This window comes from Engystomops pustulosus, chromosome 2 (assembly GCF_040894005.1).
Source record: "Engystomops pustulosus chromosome 2, aEngPut4.maternal, whole genome shotgun sequence".
In the NCBI taxonomy this organism is placed as follows: Eukaryota; Metazoa; Chordata; class Amphibia; order Anura; family Leptodactylidae; genus Engystomops; species Engystomops pustulosus.
The window spans coordinates 6743860-6756723 of record NC_092412.1 but is presented as its reverse complement, the minus strand read 5'-3'; positions in this window follow the sequence as shown (position 1 = coordinate 6756723).

The following is a 12864-nucleotide window of genomic DNA, read 5'->3' as shown; positions in this document are numbered from 1 at the left end:
CCAGGCAGGTGCAGGACATGTGATGTGGACATATGATCAGGCAGCTGCAGGACATGTGATGTGGACATGTGATCAGGCAGGTGCAGGACATGTGATGTGGACATGTGATCAGGCAGGTGCAGGACATGTGATGTGGACATGTGATCAGGCCAGTGCAGGACATGTGATGTGGACATGTGACCAGGCAGCTTCAGGACATGTGATGTGGACATGTGATCAGGCAGCAGCAGGACATGTGATGTGGACATGTGATCAGGCAGGCGCAGGACATGTGATGTGGACATGTGATCAGGCAGGCGCAGGACATGTGATGTGGACATGTGATCAGGCAGCTGCAGGACATGTGATGAGGACATGTGATCAGGCAGGCGCAGGACATGTGATGTGGACATGTGATCAGGCTGGTGCAGGGCATGTGATGTGGACATGTGATCAGGCCAGTGCAGGACATGTGATGTAGACATGTGATCAGGCAGCTGCAGGACATGTGATGTGGACATGTGATCAGGCAGGTGCAGGACATGTGATGTGGACACGTGATCAGGCAGCTGCAGGACATGTGATGTGGACATGTGATCAGGCAGCTTCAGGACATGTGATGTGGACATGTGATCAGGCAGCTGCCGGACATGTGATGTGGACATGTGATCAGGCAGCTGCAGGACATGTGATGTGGACATGTGATCAGGCAGGCGCAGGACATGTGATGTGGACATGTGATCAGGCTTCAGGACATGTGATGTGGACATGTGACCAGGCAGCTTCAGGACATGTGATGTGGACATGTGATCAGGCAGGCGCAGGACATGTGATGTGGACATGTGATCAGGCAGGTGCAGGACATGTGATGTGAACATGTGATCAGGCAGCTGCAGGACATGTGATGTGGACATGTGATCAGGCCAGTGCAGGACATGTGATGTGGACATGTGATCAGGCAGCTGCAGGACATGTGATGTGGACATGTGATTAGGCAGCTGCAGGACATGTGATGTGGACATGTGATCAGACTGGTGCAGGACATGTGATGTGGACATGTGATCAGGCACATGCAGGACATGTGATGTGGACATGTGATAAGGCAGCGGCAGGACATGTGATGTGGACATGTGATCAGGCAGCTGCAGGACATGTGATGTGGACATGTGATCAGGCAGGTGCAGGACATGTGATGTGGACATGTGATCAGGCAGCTGCAGGACATGTGATGTGGACATGTGATCAGGCAGCTGCAGGACATGTGATGTGGACATGTGATCAGGCAGCTGCAGGACATGTGATGTGGACATGTGATCAGGCCTGTGCAGGACATGTGATGTGGACATGTGATCAGGCAGCTGCAGGACATGTGATGTGGACATGTGATCAGGCAGCTGCAGGACATGTGATGTGGACATGTGATCAGGCCTGTGCAGGACATGTGATGTGGACATGTGATCAGGCCGGTGCAGGACATGTGATCAGGTCGGTGCAGGACATGTGATGTGGACATGTGATCAGGCAGCTGCAGGACATGTGATCAGGCAGCGGCAGGACATGTGATGTGGACATGTGATCAGGCAGATGCAGGACATGTGATGTGGACATGTGATCAGGCAGGTGCAGGACATGTGATGTGGACATGTGATCAGGCAGGTGCAGGACATGTTATGTGGACATGTGATCAGGCAGCTGCAGGACATGTGATGTGGACATGTGATCAGGCCAGTGCAGGACATGTGATGTGGACATGTGATCAGGCAGCTGCAGGACATGTGATGTGGACATGTGATTAGGCAGCTGCAGGACATGTGATGTGGACATGTGATCAGACTGGTGCAGGACATGTGATGTGGACATGTGATCAGGCACATGCAGGACATGTGATGTGGACATGTGATCAGGCAGGTGCAGGACATGTTATGTGGACATGTGATCAGGCAGCTGCAGGACATGTGATGTGGACATGTGATCAGGCAGCTGCAGGACATGTGATGTGGACATGTGATCAGGCAGCTGCAGGACATGTGATCAGGCAGCGGCAGGACATGGATGTGGACATGTGATCAGGTCGGTGCAGGACATGTGATGTGGACATGTGATCAGGCAGCGGCAGGACATGTGATGTGGACATGTGACCAGGCAGCGGCAGGACATGTGATGTGGACATGTGATCAGGCCAGTGCAGGACATGTGATGTGGACATGTGACCAGGCAGCGGCAGGACATGTGATGTGGACATGTGACTATCTTCTGTCCTGTGTGTTCTCCGGAGGAAATCGTTGGACTGATTATAGTTAGTATTTTGTCTACAGCATTTTCTGCTTAGAGGAGCAAAATTTTCAATAACTAATTCCATATTGGCTTCTATTTTATTGTATATGAATTCTGCTGATTTCTGGAATCCCCCTTTAAGTCTCTGCGTAGGACTAAGCAGCGGCCACACGTCTGTGAATGTGTTTTGGAATAATAAGGTTTTCTCGTGGAGTGTAACTACGGATGTGACGTGCGGTTTCTCCGCGTTATGTGTCCTAGTCTCAGCCCATAATGATCCGCTTGGTGCCGGCAGTACTGAGGGCTCTGGTGCCGCTGCTCCGATAGTGAAGTCGTTGTACAGAGATCGGGGAGACAAGGGAGGGGGGTCATCATCTAGTCTTAGACTTTATAACATCATCATATAACAAGCAAATCATGGGGATTGTCCAGTATGAACAGGACCTCAATGGCGGGGACTAGAGGAGCCGGAGCTGTGCCTGTAGTCCTGGTGCTGGGTCTGATCCGGTATAGTTAATTTTTTGTCACTTCTCCGGCCCCTGGTTCTTGTTTGCAGTTCTATATGTAGCACAGACAGGTCCCTGGTGGCCGGGGGTGTTATTACGCTGTCACACAGGGGGAGGAGAAGATGACACCAGCAGAGATTCCCAGCTCAGAGACATCAGGCACCGGCCTCCTTCTGTATCTTCCCTTCTGTCTGGTTGTGTCTTGTAGGGTCCGGCTCCCCTATGGCGCATCCCCCGCTGTCTATCCTCGGCCTCGGGCTGCTTCTCCTCATCACTGCACAGGTACAATAGTAGTAACTGCTCATTATCATCATTGCAGCATGTTATAGAGCAGGAGGAGCTGAGCACATGGTACATAGTGTCCTATCTGCAGGCAGCATGTTATAGGGCAGGAGGAGCTGAGCACATGGTACATAGTGTCCTATCTGCAGGCAGCATGTTATAGAGCAGGAGGAGCTGAGCACATGGTACATAGTGTCCTATCTGCAGGCAGCATGTTGTAGAGCAGGAGGAGCTGAACACATTGTACATAGTGTCCTATCTGCAGGCAGCATGTTGTAGAGCAGGGGGAGCTGAGCACATTGTACATAGTGTCCTATCTGCAGGCAGCATGTTATAGAGCAGGAGGAGCTGAGCAGATTCTACATAGTGTCCTATCTGCAGGCAGCATGTTATAGAGCAGGAGGAGCTGAGCAAATTGTACATAGTGTCCTATCTGCAGGCAGCATGTTATAGAGTTGGATGAGCTGAGCAAATTGTACATAGTGTCCTATCTGCAGGCAGCATGTTATAGAACAGGAGGAGCTGAGCAGATTGTACATAGTGTCCTACCTGCAGGCAGCATGCTATAGAGCAGGAGGAGCTGAGCAGATTGTACATAGTGTCCTACCTGCAGGCAGCATGTTATAGAGCAGGACATGTTGGGAGGGCTACAATGAGTTTTTAAGCAGCTCAGTGAATGTTACTGGTTGGACCAGCGCTGATTTTGCTCTTATAGTATATTCCGAATATTCCATGTGGAAATACCATTGTCTGATTATATGTGTTTACAGAGAAGTATCTCCCTGGTTCATAGATGTTATTCTTCCTCTGTAGAGCGACAGCGTCCTCTGGTGGACACTTATAACTACTACATTATTCCTGACATCCCTGCACTGCACCCAGTACAATGTCACGAGAGCCGCAGGTTATTACATGTGCTGCAGGTTATTACATGTGCTGCAGGTTATTACATGTGCTGCAGGTTACTGATAGGAGGGTGATATATAAAATAGATTCATCCCATTACAGGACGAGGGCAAAAGGACGGAAAGTAATATAACACATGAGGGGCTGTATATAATATAACACATGAGGAGCTGTATATAATATAACACATGAGGGGCTGTATATAATATAACACATGAGGGGCTGTATATAATATAACACATGAGGGGCTGTATATAATATAACACATGAGGGGCTGTATATAATATAACACATGAGGGGCTGTATATAATATAACACATGAGGGGCTGTATATAATATAACACATGGGGGGCTGTATATAATATAACACATGAGGGGCTGTATATAATATAACACATGAGGGAGCTGTATATAATATAACACATGGGGGCTGTATATAATATAACACATGAGGGGCTGTATATAACACATGAGGGGCTGTATATAATATAACACATGGGGGGCTGTATATAATATAACACATGGGGGGCTGTATATAATATAACACATGGGGGGCTGTATATAATATAACACATGAGGGGCTGTATATAATATAACACATGGGGGGCTGTATATAATATAACACATGAGGGGCTGTATATAATATAACACATGAGGGGCTGTATATAATACAACACATGAGGGGCTGTATATAATATAACACATGAGGGGCTGTATATAATATAACACATGAGGGGCTGTATATAATATAACACATGAGGGGCTGTATATAATATAACACATGAGGGGCTGTATATAATATAACACATGAGAGGCTGTATATAATATAACACATGAGGGGCTGTATATAATATAACACATGAGGGGGCTGTATATAATATAACACATGAGGGGCTGTATATAATATAACACATGAGGGGCTGTATATAATATAACACATGAGGGGCTGTATATAATATAACACATGAGGGGCTGTATATAATATAACACATGAGGGGCTGTATATAATATAACCATGAGGGGGCTGTATATAATATAACACATGAGGGGCTGTATATAATATAACACATGAGGGGCTGTATATAATATAACACATGAGGGGCTGTATATAATATAACACATGAGGGGCTGTATATAATATAACACATGGGGGGCTGTATATAATATAACACATGAGGGGCTGTATATAATATAACACATGAGGGGGCTGTATATAATATAACACATGAGGGGCTGTATATAATATAACACATGAGGGGCTGTATATAATATAACACATGAGGGGCTGTATATAATATAACACATGAGGGGCTGTATATAATATAACACATGAGGGGCTGTATATAATATAACACATGAGGGGCTGTATATAATATAACCATGAGGGGCTGTATATAATATAACACATGAGGGGCTGTATATAATATAACACATGAGGGCTGTATATAATATAACACATGAGGGGCTGTATATAATATAACACATGAGGAGCTGTATATAATATAACACATGAGGGGCTGTATATAATATAACACATGAGGGGCTGTATATAATATAACACATGGGGGGCTGTATATAATATAACACATGAGGGGCTGTATATAATATAACACATGAGGGAGCTGTATATAATATAACACATGGGGGGCTGTATATAATATAACACATGGGGGGCTGTATATAATATAACACATGGGGGGCTGTATATAATATAACACATGAGGGGCTGTATATAATATAACACATGGGGGGCTGTATATAATATAACACATGAGGGGCTGTATATAATATAACACATGAGGGGCTGTATATAATATAACACATGAGGGGCTGTATATAATATAACACATGAGGGGCTGTATATAATATAACACATGAGGGGCTGTATATAATATAACACATGAGGGGCTGTATATAATATAACACATGAGGGGCTGTATATAATATAACACATGAGGGGCTGTATATAATATAACACATGGGGGGCTGTATATAATATAACACATGAGGGGCTGTATATAATATAACACATGAGGGGGCTGTATATAATATAACACATGAGGGGCTGTATATAATATAACACATGAGGGGCTGTATATAATATAACACATGAGGGGCTGTATATAATATAACACATGAGGGCTGTATATAATATAACACATGAGAGGCTGTATATAATATAACACATGAGGGGCTGTATATAATATAACACATGAGGGGGCTGTATATAATATAACACATGAGGGGCTGTATATAATATAACACATGAGGGGCTGTATATAATATAACACATGAGGGGCTGTATATAATATAACACATGAGGGGCTGTATATAATATAACCATGAGGGGGCTGTATATAATATAACACATGAGGGGCTGTATATAATATAACACATGAGGGGCTGTATATAATATAACACATGAGGGGCTGTATATAATATAACACATGAGGGGCTGTATATAATATAACACATGAGGAGCTGTATATAATATAACACATGAGGGGCTGTATATAATATAACACATGAGGAGCTGTATATAATATAACACATGAGGGGCTGTATATAATATAACACATGAGGGGCTGTATATAATATAACCATGAGGGGCTGTATATAATATAACCATGAGGGGGCTGTATATAATATAACACATGAGGGGCTATATATAATATAACACATGAGGGGCTGTATATAATATAACACATGAGGGGCTGTATATAATATAACACATGAGAGGCTGTATATAATATAACACATGAGGGGCTGTATATAATATAACACATGAGGGGGCTGTATATAATATAACACATGAGGGGCTGTATATAATATAACACATGAGGGGCTGTATATAATATAACACATGAGGGGCTGTATATAATATAACACATGAGGGGCTGTATATAATATAACACATGAGGGGCTGTATATAATATAACACATGAGGGGCTGTATATAATATAACACATGGGGGGCTGTATATAATATAACACATGAGGGGCTGTATATAGTATAACACATGAGGGGCTGTATATAATATAACACATGAGGGGCTGTATATAATATAACACATGAGGAGCTGTATATAATATAACACATGAGGGGCTGTATATAATATATCCATGAGGGGCTGTATATAATATAACACATGAGGGGCTGTATATAATATAACACATGAGGGGCTGTATATAATATAACCATGAGGGGGCTGTATATAATATAACACATGAGGGGCTGTATATAATATAACACATGAGGGGCTGTATATAATATAACACATGAGGGGCTGTATATAATATAACACACGAGGGGGCTGTATATAATATAACCATGAGGGGCTGTATATAATATAACACATGAGGGGCTGTATATAATATAACACATGAGGAGCTGTATATAATATAACACATGAGGGGCTGTATATAATATAACACATGAGGGGCTGTATATAATATAACCATGAGGGGCTGTATATAATATAACACATGAGGGGCTGTATATAATATAACCATGAGGGGCTGTATATAATATAACACATGAGGGGCTGTATATAATATAACACATGAGGGGCTGTATATAATATAACACATGAGGGGGCTGTATATAATATAACACATGAGGAGCTGTATATAATATAACACATGAGGGGCTGTATATAATATAACACATGGGGGGCTGTATATAATATAACACATGGGGGGCTGTATATAATATAACACATGAGGAGCTGTATATAATATAACACATGAGGGGCTGTATATAATATAACACATGAGGGGGCTGTATATAATATAACACATGAGGAGCTGTATATAATATAACACATGAGGGGGCTGTATATAATATAACACATGAGGAGCTGTATATAATATAACACATGAGGGGCTGTATATAATATAACACATGGGGGGCTGTATATAATATAACACATGAGGGGCTGTATATAATATAACACATGAGGGGCTGTATATAATATAACACATGAGGGGCTGTATATAATATAACACATGAGGGGCTGTATATAATATAACACATGGGGGGCTGTATATAATATAACACATGAGGGGCTGTATATAATATAACCATGAGGGGCTGTATATAATATAACACATGAGGGGCTGTATATAATATAACACATGAGAGGCTGTATATAATATAACACATGAGGAGCTGTATATAATATAACACATGAGGGAGCTGTATATAATATAACACATGAGGGGCTGTATATAATATAACACATGAGGGGCTGTATATAATATAACACATGAGGGAGCTGTATATAATATAACACATGAGGAGCTGTATATAATATAACACATGAGGGGCTGTATATAATACAACACATGAGGGGCTGTATATAATATAACACATGAGGAGCTGTATATAATACAACACATGAGGAGCTGTATATAATATAACACATGAGGGGCTGTATATAATATAACACATGAGGGGCTGTATATAATATAACACATGAGGAGCTGTATATAATATAACACATGAGGGGCTGTATATAATATAACACATGAGGGGCTGTATATAATATAACACATGAGGAGCTGTATATAATATAACACATGAGGAGCTGTATATAATATAACACATGAGGGGGCTGTATATAATATAACACATGAGGGGCTGTATATAATATAACACATGAGGGGCTGTATATAATATAACACATGAGGGGCTGTATATAATATAACACATGAGGGGCTGTATATAATATAACACATGAGGAGCTGTATATAATATAACACATGAGGGGCTGTATATAATATAACACATGGGGGTGTATATAATATAACACATGAGGGGCTGTATATAATATAACCATGAGGGGCTGTATATAATATAACACATGAGGGTGTATATAATATAACACATGAGGGGCTGTATATAATATAACACATGAGGGGCTGTATATAATATAACACATGGGGGTGTATATAATATAACACATGAGGGGCTGTATATAATATAACCATGAGGGGCTGTATATAATATAACACATGAGGGGCTGTATATAATATAACACACGAGGGGCTGTATATAATATAACACATGATGGGCTGTATATAATATAACACATGAGGGGCTGTATATAATATAACACATGAGGGGGCTGTATATAATATAACACATGAGGGGCTGTATATAATATAACACATGAGGGGCTGTATATAATATAACACATGAGGGGGGGCTGTATATAATATAACACATGAGGGGCTGTATATAATATAACACATGAGGGGCTGTATATAATATAACACATGAGGGGCTGTATATAATATAACACATGAGGGGCTGTATATAATATAACACATGAGGGGCTGTATATAATATAACACATGAGAGGCTGTATATAATATAACACATGAGGGGCTGTATATAATATAACACATGAGGGGGCTGTATATAATATAACACATGAGGAGCTGTATATAATATAACACATGAGGAGCTGTATATAATATAACACATGAGAGGCTGTATATAATATAACACAAGAGGGGCTGTATATAATATAACACATGGGGGGCTGTATATAATATAACACATGGGGGGCTGTATATAATATAACACATGAGGGGCTGTATATAATATAACACATGAGGGGCTGTATATAATATAACACATGAGGGGCTGTATATAATATAACACATGGGGGGCTGTATATAATATAACACATGAGGGGCTGTATATAATATAACACATGAGAGGCTGTATATAATATAACACATGAGGAGCTGTATATAATATAACACATGAGAGGCTGTATATAATATAACACATGAGGGGCTGTATATAATATAACACATGAGGAGCTGTATATAATATAACCATTAGGGGGCTGTATATAATATAACACATGAGGAGCTGTATATAATATAACACATGAGGGGCTGTATATAATATAACACATGAGAGGCTGTATATAATATAACACATGAGGGGGCTGTATATAATATAACACATGAGAGGCTGTATATAATATAACACATGAGAGGCTGTATATAATATAACACATGAGGGGATGTATATAATATAACACATGAGGGGCTGTATATAATATAACACATGAGAGGCTGTATATAATATAACACATGAGGGGGCTGTATATAATATAACACATGAGGAGCTGTATATAATATAACACATGAGGAGCTGTATATAATATAACACATGAGGGGCTGTATATAATATAATACATGAGGGGCTGTATATAATATAACACATGAGGGGCTGTATATAATATAACACATGAGGGGCTGTATATAATATAACACATGGGGAGCTGTATATAATATAACACATGGGGGGCTGTATATAATATAACACATGGGGAGCTGTATATAATATAACACATGAGGGGCTGTATATAATATAACACATGGGGAGCTGTATATAATATAACACATGAGGGGCTGTATATAATATAACACATGAGGGGCTGTATATAATATAACACATGGGGAGCTGTATATAATATAACACATGAGGGGCTGTATATAATATAACACATGAGGGGGCTGTATATAATATAACACATGAGGGGGCTGTATATAATATAACACATGAGAGGCTGTATATAATATAACACATGAGAGGCTGTATATAATATAACACATGAGGGGGCTGTATATAATATAACACATGAGGGGCTGTATATAATATAACACATGAGGGGCTGTATATAATATAACACATGGGGGGCTGTATATAATATAACACATGAGGGGCTGTATATAATATAACACATGAGGGGCTGTATATAATATAACACATGAGGGGCTGTATATAATATAACACATGAGGGGCTGTATATAATATAACACATGGGGGGCTGTATATAATATAACACATGAGGGGCTGTATATAATATAACACATGGGGGGCTGTATATAATATAACACATGAGGGGCTGTATATAATATAACACATGAGGGGCTGTATATAATATAACACATGAGGGGGCTGTATATAATATAACACATGAGGGGCTGTATATAATATAACACATGAAGGGCTGTATATAATATAACACATGAGGGGCTGTATATAATATAACACATGAGGGGCTGTATATAATATAACACATGGGGGGCTGTATATAATATAACACATGAGGGGCTGTATATAATATAACACATGAGGGGCTGTATATAATATAACACATGAGGGGGCTGTATATAATATAACACATGAGGGGCTGTATATAATATAACACATGAAGGGCTGTATATAATATAACACATGAGGGGCTGTATATAATATAACACATGAGGGGCTGTATATAATATAACACATGAGGGGCTGTATATAATATAACACATGAGGGGCTGTATATAATATAACACATGAGGGGCTGTATATAATATAACACATGGGGGGCTGTATATAATATAACCATGAGGGGCTGTATATAATATAACACATGGGGGGCTGTATATAATATAACACATGAGGGGCTGTATATAATATAACACATGAGGGGCTGTATATAATATAACACATGAGGGGCTGTATATAATATAACACATGGGGGGCTGTATATAATATAACACATGAGGGGCTGTATATAATATAACACATGAGGGGGCTGTATATAATATAACACATGAGGGGCTGTATATAATATAACACATGGGGGGCTGTATATAATATAACACATGAGGGGCTGTATATAATATAACACATGGGGGGCTGTATATAATATAACACATGAGGGGCTGTATATAATATAACACATGAGGGGCTGTATATAATATAACACATGAAGGGCTGTATATAATATAACACATGAGGGGCTGTATATAATATAACACATGAGAGGCTGTATATAATATAACACATGAGGGGGCTGTATATAATATAACACATGAGGGGCTGTATATAATATAACACATGAGGGGGTGTATATAATATAACACATGGGGGGCTGTATATAATATAGCACATGAGGGGCTGTATATAATATAACACATGAGAGGCTGTATATAATATAACACATGAGGGGCTGTATATAATATAACACATGAGGGGCTGTATATAATATAACACATGAGGGGCTGTATATAATATAACACATGAGGGGCTGTATATAATATAACACATGAGGGGCTGTATATAATATAACACTTGAGGAGCTGTATATAATATAACACATGAGGAGCTGTATATAATATAACACATGAGGGGCTGTATATAATATAACACATGAGAGGCTGTATATAATATAACACATGAGAGGCTGTATATAATATAACACATGAGGGGCTGTATATAATATAACACATGAGAGGCTGTATATAATATAACACATGAGGGGCTGTATATAATATAACACATGAGGGGCTGTATATAATATAACACATGAGGGGCTGTATATAATATAACACATGAGGGGCTGTATATAATATAACCATGAGGGGGCTGTATATAATATAACACATGAGGGGCTGTATATAATATAACACATGAGGAGCTGTATATAATATAACACATGAGGGGCTGTATATAATATAACCATGAGGGGCTGTATATAATATAACACATGAGGGGCTGTATATAATATAACACATGAGGGGCTGTATATAATATAACACATGAGGGGCTGTATATAATATAACACATGAGGGGCTGTATATAATATAACCATGAGGGGCTGTATATAATATAACACATGAGGGGCTGTATATAATATAACACATGAGGGGCTGTATATAATATAACCATGAGGGGCTGTATATAATATAACCATGAGGGGCTGTATATAATATAACACATGAGGGGCTGTATATAATATAACACATGAGGGGCTGTATATAATATAACACATGAGGGGCTGTATATAATATAACACATGGGGGGGGGCTGTATATAATATAACACATGAGGGGCTGTATAT